Here is a 13,243-nt window from a genome sequence, read left to right as displayed (position 1 = left end):
ATAACAAAGAAATATTCTGACTGCATACTTTGATGTCAGTAATAAAATATAGCTACATTTGTCATTTGTGATATTAACCATGTTATTATATTTGAACCCATAATCAAATCCTTAACAATATCTAAATAATGCTAAAAATAGGATCTTCAGGTTTAAATGCATGCAGATTTTGAAACAAAGAAAATTGTGTAAAAATGTTTTTTCCTCCCTTCAATTGTTTTCAGCTGTTTTGGTTAAAATGTGTCTACAGAGAAGAGTTTTCACAAGTTGTCTTAATACTTTTAACCACACCACATGACAATACTGTGCTTTATAAAAGTATGGTAATATACGTCTAACAAAAGGCTGTTCCAAAAATATTAACAACCAAAAGGCCTCATATGTAGGGGTCATAAAATGACTAATGCCATCTAGAATTTGAGTCTCAGGTATTCTGGGAAAAACAATCTTGTGCTATGCTACCAAGATAACAGGCTAATTTTGTGACTCACCCCGTCGGTTTACTTTCCGAAACCTATGAGATGACCACGGCACAGTAGTGAGTGGGTGGAAGAGCAGGGCACGGAAAGAAAAGTGATTTATGATAACGAGATGATGATAAGAGAGGCACCGAAACTAATGCAATTGTCAGTCAATTGTGAAGGCACAACCCTGGTTCTGCTCATGACAATATCTACCTGCCATGTGTTATTATGCTGTACTGTGAAGGTGACCCCCAAGAGTATGAGAATACGGTCCTCTTGCTGAAAGTGGGCCAGTGCATCAGGGAAATACGCATACTGATAGACTTATCTTATCTTGATCTGTTCTTTTTTACTAGAATATTAGTTCAAAGGTCTTATTCTTAGTTATTCCACCAGATGTCAATCAAAAGTGTTCACATCCACCTCATGATTTATTTAGCCCAAATCCTTATTTCTGTAAAAGTTATATAGCTTCGTATTTCAGCACATGTTAAATATCAGTGTGGGGCTACTAACAACATGACAAGGCACTTCTTGGCATTATAAAGGTAATCGTTTTCTTTGTGTGAATCACCTGGTTGTTACATAACAGCTTTCTCAAGCCAAGTTGGGATGGTCTCCCAGGTCAGTCCTCTTTGTACCACTGCCCTACTTCCAGACAATGGAAGCACACTTGGCTGCACTCTCCCTGCTTTTCACTTTATTGAGGCAAAAGCAACAGCAGGCCTTTTACCCCCGAAGTGAATTTACCCCAGCTGTGCATTAAGCCCTGCTAGTCCCCATCTCTCATCACATGCACGCACACACGCGCCACCGCAAAGTGCACACACATGGCTTCACAGTCTTTATTGGTTCTGAGTTAGGCCGCGCGCAGCTGCCGCACATACCCGAAGCTAGGCTCAAACAGACCGCCGCTGTCTGAGGGCCCTTTCGAAACATCTCTGAGGTTCAATAACGGCGACGCTACCGACAGCTAAGTCTCTTTGACACATGCAGGGTTTTCCACATGAAAGTGGGCTTGTGTCGCACACCGCTGCCTGGAAAGATATAAAAAGTCCCACAGGCAACGTGGTCGCTTTAAATTAGTAGATGTGCGAGACTTTGTGGGGATAGAGAAGCAAAGCCATTGGGCCAATCCAAATAGCTGTAATTAAAACCTGATTCAGGGTGGAGGGCTTTTGACTGTCAGGGTGGGACTGTGAAGTCAAAGCGATCCAGATGTAAAGTGGAAAAATACCACAGACTTCTCTTTTTAAGGCTTTCTTAAAACTACACAGAGAACGATAGCTAGAATCATAACTATAACGGATTATGTTTCTGCTAAACCAGTGTGCTGCAGTTTCACTTTTTAAATGCACCAGCCCTTAAAATTCAGTTAAATTAGCAATATTCTATCATTCAGCAGTCATTATAGTTTTGGTATTTTAATGAATTCAGAACGATTTCGAAATCTTTATAGTTTTAACTCATGTTTTTGGTGTGAACGGGGCTTTAGACAGTTCCAGTTACATTTCCTAATGCACCCTAATGATCATACCATTCGTCTTGCCAATGTTCATGGAAATTGAATTTACATGGGCAGGGCCAAAAAAGGAAATTACATAAAAAGCCTGAAGAAAAACCCACAAAAATGATGCAGACGCAAGTGGTTGTAGCGTATGTTTATACGTGTCTGGTGTATATTCAAGGTTATGTCCACATGTGAGAGTTTGAAAATGTATATATGTTCTCTACTTTTTTGTGTGTACATACCAGAAGGTATTTAAAGTATTTTTGTGCGTTTGAACTAGTCGAAGGCTAAGGAGGGCTTGTCAGATCCACTCCAGCCCAGAGAGGGGGCTCTCTAATGGGGTTTGTCATCTGCTAATGATAGCTCACAGCTGTGAGCCGCCAGAGGTTTAGAGGAGCTTTGCAGAAAGGGAAGAGATCCATAATGATTTGACGTCTCTTAATGAGAGCCAGTGGGCATCCTTGACCAGCGCTCGGTTTGCTATACTACAGGGATATGGCGAGAGAGAAACCCCCCACTGGAAAAGAGCAGTCGGCCGTTAACCCTACACCCTGCCACAGCACATTTAACATCAGCACCTCTGTAAAGCTATCCATGCCTGAATTAACCCTTCAACCATCTGCAAGAGGACATTTAACACTAGCTATGCTTTTAGGTCATGGAGACCTGACATTTCCGCCTTTAAACCCCCGCAGCAGTTATGTTACTGAGTCGAAAACACAAAAATGTTCCACATACGAAATGTTCAAGGCTGCACTTGTTAGGAAAGGTTGAGTCATACATTTACATTTAAAACAGACCTGTACAAAATGTGTGACACCAGGCATATTTCCCTTTATCCTGGGGTTGTCGTTTACAAGTTTGCATTGTCTTCATAGAAATTATAAAATTAGGATGAAACAAAAAGCACATATTTCTGCATCTAATTTGATTCATAAATCGTAAATTGCTCAAGATTTGTCCTTGTTCACAAGCTTGTTGTGACATCCTATCTCTCTTTTGAAGTATTATTAAATATTTTTCAATGCAATTTGTTAAAGCAAAAGAATAGTAGGTTTTTTTGTATGACAATGAAAGTATTTCTGAATACAGAGGCTGAATAGCATCAAGCTGTTAATGGAGGTGCCTGAAAACATTGCATAGTTGTAGTTAAACACAATCAGCCCAGTTTTAAACTTGTTGACTGATAAAGTGATTACAATGCATAAATAGAGATGGAGGCCAGCGAGAGAGCTGTCCTCACTCCCCGAACAACAGAGATGCTCTAGCAACAGATGCTAGAGACTGCGGTCTTTAGCCACTTCGTTAGAGCGCCGTCTCCCATCCAGACCGACGCTGGTTCGAGGGCGAGTAGGAGCAGTTACAATAGCACAGGCGCAACATAATCATGTAAACATATGCTGTACTGTAAACATTTTTGCTGCCTTTAATTGTATTACGTTTTTTTTTACAATGCATCAAAACATTGATAAACCGGCTTATTGCACTGATTTCTGAGTTGGAAGTAGTATGATCTACTTGTGATTGAAATCAGGCAATAACCTTTTTTTGTCCTTAATACAAACTCCACTATGATACAGCCAACCCCTGTGGGACTGTACAGTGCTTTACATTGCTGCCCATCAAGCCCAAACACTACTATCAAGGTTTCAACATGACAGTGGGCTGCTGTATCACTGACATTATATGTGGCCATGCTGTAGGTATGTCTTCACTCTTGCTCTACCTGAGGTTTTTGTATGACAAATTACGCAGGATATAAGTTGTCGTTTCATTGTCACCAGAGAGTTGAATGAATAAGAGATAATAGACATGGTACAAACCAGACTACAGATGATATTACAGCAAGCTTTCTAACAGAGAAACCAACAAAAAAACACTTATTATCTTTGTCAAGCACACCAATAAAACAAAAGCAACCATTTTCAATGTTTACTGAAAAAATAGATTTGTTCTCTAGGATCAGTCAGATAGAAGATAAACAAAGTATTTTTCACCCACATCATATGCTGCTATGATTTTTTGTGCTTTATTCGACAGGTTTTTCACCTATTTTTGAAATACAATAAAAATGTAAATTACAGAAATAGACTGCATGTTTACAAGTCGGGTGTAAAATGACACGAAAAGTATGAAATTTGATTGTATTTTCGGACTCCCCAGCTGATGCAATATAAGCAGTTTTTATGTTTTTTTTACAGTGTAGATTTACAAAAACAAATAGCACCTTTCTTGTTAATATTGTTAACAGAAGTGATATTAACCACATGTCTATATTGCGTGTAATTAGAAAAAGTAAACATCTGTTAAGTATTCTCCATTAATTGATTTAGTAATAAACATTAAATCAACCCCCTTCCCCAATAGATCATTACTGACTAACATGAAAAACTGAGAATTCAATAACAAAACTAATATTAACTAACATACTGATTCTAGTAGTGAGAAGTAGTATAAACTACAACTATTTCAGATGGCTTGGTGAAAGCATGCCTTCACACCTGTCACGGTGTATGCGACAGCTGTCATTTTAGCACATTCTGGTTTTGGAAAACTGTGAAAGGAGTGTTAAGTCTGATTTGGCCCACATTCCCCTATAGCTGCATTGAGCCACATCATAAATCATAGGTGTACGACTATTCGTGCATGAAAATACACATTAAAATATGCAGGATAGCCAGAAGGAAAATAAAGAATTTAAGGATGAATTTCAGGTGTTTATTTCATAGTTCCTACGATACAGTTAGAGAAGAAATTAATAAGACAATTCTACTGACTATGAAAAATAACAAACACGCTTGAGAAGTCAAACGTAGACACTATTGATATTAATTTTATCATTTGTATGTTCAGACTTGTACACTTCATGCCCTCAATTTATATGATAAATCACCTATTTATTAGAGAGTTTGTGTTCTTGTTATGCGCTATGTGCTTCAGTCCCCAGAGTCGAAAATTTCAGATTTATATAAAAAAGTATTGTAATCAGCATAATGTCCAGCCATTGAAATGTAGGGAAGTTTGTTTGAATAAAGCTGTTTGGAAAGGCATTGATATTCAAGGTGGATTTATGTTTCACACAAAGTCAAACGTCAACCTGTTCAAGGTAAATTAAGGTGGGTCAGAGAGAAAAAAACAACACAGTTTGATCGCCTCAATAATGAAAGTTTAACAAAACGTGAAGCCAGGCAAAGCTATCCAACTCAATGGGTTCCTATTAAGTATTAATGTATTAATGACCTTCTTTTGAAAAGCTCCTATGCAAATTTACCTTGTTCGTATTATGCTCAGCTTTGCAAGAAAACCACCTTAAGTATTGCAGTACTTTATGCAGGAAATGTTCAAAAGTCTAACATTACTTTTTTCATATTTTTGCATTCTCATTAAAAATTATGTTACCGGCATAACAATTTACATGAAAAGTAAAATAATTGATGATTTTTAAGAATCTCTTTGAGTACGCCTTTTACTTTAATGACAGAATGCAAAAACATGCTGATGATCTATCTTATCCCGGCATGAGGATAAAGCATCTTCCAAAGAGCATCTAGCATGCTTCAGTGAACATCTGACCTTTAAATGCTTCAACAGCAATCTGACCTTTTGTACCAAAAGTGTTAACATGGTCATCGGAAATTTTCCTACATTTGATTAGTGATCTGAAAAGTATTTCTGTTAGGTGTAAATGTGGGGAAAATTCATTGTGATCTAAGACCACATGTGCAGTCCAAACTGTGGGACTCCCCTTAGATAAATCCTTACATACCAATCTATTCTCCTTGGACAGGGTAAGAGGAATAGATTGGCTGCTTGGAATCTATTCTAATTTGAGATGTTCTGTTTATTGTACGTGGTCAGACAGCTAAACAGAAGGACCATTTAAATTAGAAAAACAATGTGTGGTAACTCATAGTGGAACTGCATTGTGCATATACATATACAGGTGTGGAAAAAAATAAGAGACCACTCAAATTATTTTCTAAATGTAGTATAGGTATTTGTTTAAGAAAAATGTTAATTTTACTTTCATAACTAGTGACAACATTTTCCCACATTTTTTGATTTACATTTAAAGGTCCAAGTGTATGAAATTTAGCGGCATCAAGTGGTAAGGTTGAAAATTGCAACCAACGGCTCACTCCATCCCCCGTTTTGAAGCACTACGGCAGCTGGCACAGCTAAGTTCTCGATTTTTGCTTCTTTGTCGAAGGAGATAACGTATTTATGATATGTGCTTTGTAGCAGTCTGTCCATTTAGGGCTACTGTAGAAACAACATGGTGAATTCCATGTAAGGGGACCCGCGGTGTATGTAGATAGAAATAGTTAATTCTAAGATAATAAAAATATAATGCTTCATTATGTAGGGATGAATCGCATGTATGGAATAAGTCCGATTTTTTTCACAGTGTTCATGCGCCTTTGCATTCTCTCAGTCTTTCACATTGCTGTTGGTCGACTTTAAATCATTCCTGAATCCTGATGTTTGTGTCTGTTGAAATTTAACAAACACTGGAGTCACAATACATGCAGAAATAGTGATTAAAGTAAAAACTGGAGTCCTCTCCAAAATTTTTCCCCATCTGTATATATTAAAGCATGAATGACTGCCTTAACTGTAACTTAAAAAGTTTCTCACTCTCTTCTCTATCTTTTGCTGTTACAGATTATTTCAGCTATTGTACACACTAGCTAGAAGTTTGGCCAATATTAATACCCTTAGTTTGCTGAACGGTCTTTGGGTTTAATATTTCATTGATCCCTAGGTGGCTTACAGACATGAAATATCCTGGGTTTCCATAGTGACCTACCACCCTCCTTTCTGCGGATCCCCGTGACTGAAAGTGAACAAGTCAGCAGCCGCAACTTCTGCAAAGTAAAAGAATTACCCCAACCTGAACTAAGGCTCTTCTGTCCCCTAATCCCTGGATATTGCCAGTCTTTTAGGAGAATAATAGCTATGCACGAATGAAATAAATATATCACACCTTCCCTCCTGCTGTGTAACCCGCAGAGTGTGAGGGTTATTAATTTAATAAATCTGTCTCTCTCTCTCGCAGTCTGCTGTGGCAGCGAGTCCTCTGTTGCTCTAAACATCTGTAACCCACCGTTTACTAGAATTAAGACTTTGAACAAGTGCCAACACAATTTCAATAAGCTATCTCAATTTCTGCAGGTCTGTTACCCCTCTTCATCTCCTCCCAATAGGATCTTATCATTCCTTGCTGGATTTCATGCTTACATAAAAACATTTGCTTTACCGACTGGTTCACACAGACGGCTAGGTGAGGGAGGCATTCCAGTGGAGGAATATTTCTCTCCTTTGGATACATTTCATTGTTTTCTTTGTATTTCCAAACCAGTCACAACAATCTCATTGGAATTCTTAACTATAATACGAGGCGGCCAATTTGTGTAAATTAATACGATTTGTATGTTTAGTTCAATTTGTAGGATCTGAATTAACCGTGAGATCAGGTTGAACAAGCATAAAACAAAAGCCTTGATGTGATGCAAAAGATGACTTATGTCCAGAGGATATTATAAAAACTTACTAAATATAACTTACTCTAAATGTTGCCCTTTTTAAAAACACAATTTTATAAGTACCAAAGTTACCTTTGGCATGCCTGCTGAAAAGGTCATTATGAGATATAGGACGCATGCAAAAATATTAAAGGAACAGTTCACCCAAAAAAGAAAATTCTGTCTTCACTTACCCTCAAGTTTTTTCAAATCTGTATACATTTCTTTGTTCTGATGAACACAGAGAAATAATTCTTGTAACCAAACAGTTCTTGGCCACCATTGATCACCATAGAAGGAGAAATTGCATTATACATTTCCATGTTCCTTTTGAATGTTCCTTGTAGGAAAGCAAACAGTTCTGGGGTACTTTTGACCACCATTGTCATTTTTCCTACTATGGTAGTCAATGGGGCCAAGAACTGTTTGGTTATAAGCATTATTCCAAATATCTTTCTCTGTGGTCAGCAGAACAAAGAAATGAATGCAGATTTAGAACAACTCGAGGGTAAAGGATGACAGAATTAGCATTTTTGGTGAACTGTCCCTTTAAGTAGACACTGATGGACCTCAATACTATCTGCGATATTTATCCAACATTGTTATATTGTTAATGTGGTTTCTGGAACATGTCTGTTTTTGCATCTATCACCTAGGTGGAAACCTTCAAGATTCTTCAATGTTAAATCCCTTTGCTCATGCTTTCAGGTCATGAAATAATCGGGGAAATATTAGATAAATCACTTGATTTCAAAGCCACGCACCCACACAATTTCCTGTGCCGTCATATTTTGACGGCTGCGAGACAGAAGATTCTTTGCTAAAGGGTTGTCTCTCCCACCTCTAATCAGCATATTCTGTGGAAATCGTGAAAGAAAGGCCCCCTGTGGGTATTCTGTATTACTAGGCGAAACTGCTTTGTAGATATGTGCAAGCCATGTTCTTCTCAGGTATAACATTTTAATCGGTGGAAATTCTTTGTTTGTCTTGCCGATGGGTTTCTTTTTGGTTTGTAATTGTGGCATACACCAGTCTTTGACATCTTCCAAAAGCTGTTAGTAGAGCTGAGCTCTTGTCATGAGTTTTAAATGTAAGACGTCCACAGTGTATGATGGTGAAGCACATCACAGACGTTGTCGAATTCTGCTTCAGATGTTTCTGCAACAAACGTTTTGCCCAAACAACTAGAAGCATTAATCACCACGGACACTAGAAGAGAGAAAGGTTTGCTTTTAATTTCTAGCGCACGAGACAGCCTGTCTTGCCCGGTGAAGCGGTTTTGGTTGAGAGGTGATTAAAACTTTTTTCTCCCATGTCAACCAAACAGTCTGCCACGGCTGTCCAGCATGTTTCCCGAGGCTTGGCCCTGCCCACCTCAGGGAGTGTGCCATAATGAGATTTTACTCGCAGGCCAATGCCGGGATATGTGTGAGTGGAAATGCTTCATGGAAGGTGAAAACAAGAGCATTATGAATTTCTAAACCCTGATACATTATTCATTCATATTACAAGCCCAGAACACAAAGGCGGGCAGGAGTGCACTCACTTCAAACGCTTCTCTGATATCTTGGTGTGGGTAACCGTTGCATTCTTCAAATGAAGACTAAGTCTTAAAAATGCATATATTAAAGGTATACTTCACACAAAAAGGAAAATTCTATCATCATTTACTCACATTCGAGTTGTTAAAATTGTGTTTAAATGTATTTGTTCTGGTGAACACTGAGAAAGATATTTGGAATAATGCTTATAACCAAACAGATCTCAACACACATTGACCACCTAGAAGGAAAAACAATGTTAGTTTGCTGTATTACATTCTTCAAAATGTCTTCTTTTGTGTTCAACACATCACAAAAAAGATAAAGCAAATGTTTCTACTATGGGAGTCAATGGGTGTTGAGATCTGTTTGCTTATAAGCATCGTTCCAAATATCTTTCTCTGTGTTATCAGAACAAAGAAATGTATACATATTTGTAACAACTCGAAGGTGAGTTAATGATGACAGCATTTACATTTTTGGGTGAAGTATCACTTTTATGTCTGAAAAGGACGGTGAATGAAGTTAACTAAGAGAGAAATGAATATGGAGAGGTAACACATCTGTCAGGAATGTGATTCTGTTGGAGGGGCGACAGATGTAAGGAGATTTTATTGAGTTATTTTATCACCTCTTTGAAAAAGGACAGATAAAAGAATTCTTATATTTCGACCTCAGCTGCAGTCCTGATTCTTGTACAGCACACATAACTCTGTGAGCTCTGGCACTTTTTCCCCACACCAACAACAGAATGATTCACATTCGAAATGGTCTTTAAGCAGCTCTGAGGCATGGCAGCCAACAGTAAACGTGATGAATGGTGTTGAATCGGGTATATTTAACTTCAAAAATGTATTTCTATGTATTTTGTATGAATTGTAATGCACAGCGTGTCAAGATATATCCGTGAAACATGGCAGATATAGTACAAATTTTGACAGGCCGCTGGAGAAATGAGGTGGAGACGTGGAAAAATAGCTGCGGAAGAAAAATGAAGTCAGCAGAGGAATAACGGGCGAACGCGAGTGGACTGAATTATGATTGGTTAAAATTAGATTATGGCTTCTTACTGAAATGAATTTACATTTCTCAGCTGGAACTTGTATCAGAAGTCTGTTAGTTCTTCTCCTTTGTCTCTCCATCCCAAAAGTGATTAAGTGGTGTGTTCCTTCAGTTGCTAAACTCCTTTACAAACAAGTTTCCGTTTGTGTTTCTTTTATTGCAGGTTTAATCACAGAATTTGATGACTGGGATAAAAGTGTTTGGAAGTCAAAAACTTTGCAATTGTCTCATTGTTTTGACCCTTGAGGAGGATGAATGCAGACACGAGTCTGGCTAGAACCATACAGATGAGTTTATCAAACACACGCATGGCCGAAGTTCTGGTCTGTGTTATTGGTCTGGCTAGTGGCTATTAATATAATAATTTATTTTATATTTAATTGATATTAATACTAATGTATAATGTTTAATTGCATATGAATTGTATTAAATTAAATTAAAACCACTTAATAGTTATTGATTCTTTGCCCGAAGTCTACCGGAAAAACTGATATTGCTATAATATCGGTATTGCAATTTTAACCATGATAACCGTGTAGTGTAAAATGAGATATTGTGACAGTCTGACACTTAAATTATTTGATGAGATGATTCTGATCACTATTGTTAAAGTCCCCATTTCACTAGATCTCATAGTATGACCTCATGAGTATGATTTTTATGCCTGACATAAAAATGGGCACAATTCAAGGTTTAACAAAATAAATGTTTTAACAAATAAATATTTGCATTTAAAAATAAATTAAAGTAGTATAGCATGATTTATTCTTGCTAAGAATTTCTGATTAAGTGTTTGCTTCAATTTCTGAAATGACTTCATAGTCCATCATTTGCACGTTCCCATTACAAACGCATAAACATCTACACGTTTTAGTCCATTAGCCACAATAGAAAACAAGAGGTTCCGAAAACAAGCAAGAAACCAAAATTACAAAACGACGACTAATAATACAACAAATATTGAAGTGGTGCGTCCACAATTAATGAAGCATGCAAATACTTCCATGTACTCCATACACCCCTAATCATATTTTTGCGCTTTAAGATGTTTACAGTTTGATGGCTAATTGTAACATGCATTGTGTTAGTCTCTCTGGTTATTGCTGTCTGTCTGATAATCTCTTGAAGAAGGACGGATGATGAGATGTGTTCATCAAAGCCTCTCAGGGTCTGCTAATGCATGCTGATCGCTGCACCTTGACAACTTCTACACGGGACTCTTCTCCTGTTAAGTCTGATTCTATTAGCAGACAATACAGAATGAAAGAAATAGGGGACCAAAATGGTGGGAAAAAAATCAATTACCTTCAGAATCTCTCAGAGGACCCTGTTACACATTGTCGAATGACTCTGAACCAAATGCTTTCCTTTCCGTGAGTGATGCCTGTTTTGTTCTTCGCTTGTGCAATCTTATTTGCCTGAGTGGGACATTATGTCGGGTCAATGGATGCAGATGTGCTGTGCAGGAAAGTGGAAAAAGAGAATCTTAGGCGAGGGAAGGTCTCGAAGAATACCGCCTAAATACGCCTAACGCCACATCACACACACATCGTCACCTCATTTCAGCAGGTCACATTGCACAAACACACACATACACAGATAGAGGCACAGATGCAAAAATCCACAGATGCATTTTTCTGCCACATTGACAGAGCAGTGTGTTCACAGCTGTTCCATATGGCTGTCAGTCATAGTGTCAGGCCTCTGAGCTGTCTCATCCATCCGGACTTCCCACGTGGCTCCTCCAGGGATAGTGATGCTTGGTCAACTGTCTTAAAGGATTTAGAATGCATATTTCTTTGGTTTGACACTCTGTATACTTGCTTTGTGTACTGTGTAGTTTTTCAAATCCACAACTAATGTCCATTCATGTTTAAAGACAACACTATGTTCTGTAGAGTTTTTGAAAAAAAAAGATATATATATTGAAATAAAATATCAAAACAAAAACATTTATATACTGTATATACATCTTTAAGTTCAAACTAAATGGACACACAGTTTGGTTTTACCATTTGTAAATACAGCCTTACATACAAGTACTTCCAAAGGTTTTTTTATGCAATATTCCATTAATATATCAAGGAAAATCACTTAGATTAATCAAGCACATGTCAAATGCTAAACGTAAATAAAATCAAAAAGAAATGCTAATTTGAGCATTGGATTTAACTTATTTAACATGTATTATGGTTAATTTATATGATGTACAAGTAAGCAAGTTAACAAGGTAGCAACATTACAGTTCACTGAGTGAAGAAACACACAAGCATACTCAAGCATAATCTCTACCCCTTCTCCTACATCTTAAAGACAACTGAACTATAAACACTATCAAGTCTTAAATCTGATTGTAAAGCACGTAAAATAACACTTTTTCACAAAAATAATCTCCTAACGCTGTCGCATACAAAGCATGCTGGGAACTCAATCCACTACTCAGTTGGTGACATTAACAAAAAGAATTAATGTAGTCCCACCACAAAAAAATAAGTAAAGATCCTTTATACAAGTGGGTTCAAAATGATAAAGTTAAGTTGAATTCCCTCAATAATTTGTGTATTTAGAACCACTCAAATTTATGTTATAAAACAAGAACAAAATTACTGTCATTTATGAGTCATTTCATGAAATCTGCTGCAACACAGAATCATTTTTTTTAATGTTTTGATTATTTTCCAATTTGGTTTATAGGATTCTGTAAATGCATGTTGTTGTTGAGGGTTTGAGTAAAGGGCAGGGCAGGGATGAGTCCAGACGGGGGAAAGCCTGGTGGGAATCTTGGGGAAGGTTTTTTTTAGCTTGAAGGGGTTGACAGCGCTGCACCAGGTTGGAGTGGTTTGTCAAATGGTGCTAGGAGGACTGGTGACTAACAGTCACGGATCCCTGAAGGTAAAAGTCACAAGGGGGGCTGCCAACATAAAGTGACAAGTGGGAGCCCACCCATAAATCTGCTTTTCATATTAATTAGCCTCAAATAGCATAGAAGGGCAGAGGAATAAGAGGGCAACTGAGATGAACCCCACTTTCCTCAGGTCCTTTTCAATCCCTCAGAGGTTTCAGATGGTTTGCATCGCATGTGACTCCTTTGATGGCAAAGAACTTCCAGTCAAATTTATAATCCGACCAAAATAGCACATA

The sequence above is a fragment of the Triplophysa dalaica genome, chromosome 3 (assembly GCF_015846415.1).
Source record: "Triplophysa dalaica isolate WHDGS20190420 chromosome 3, ASM1584641v1, whole genome shotgun sequence".
Taxonomy (NCBI): Eukaryota; Metazoa; Chordata; class Actinopteri; order Cypriniformes; family Nemacheilidae; genus Triplophysa; species Triplophysa dalaica.
The sequence above is the reverse complement of the archived record's forward strand: the minus strand, read 5'-3'. Positions refer to the sequence as shown.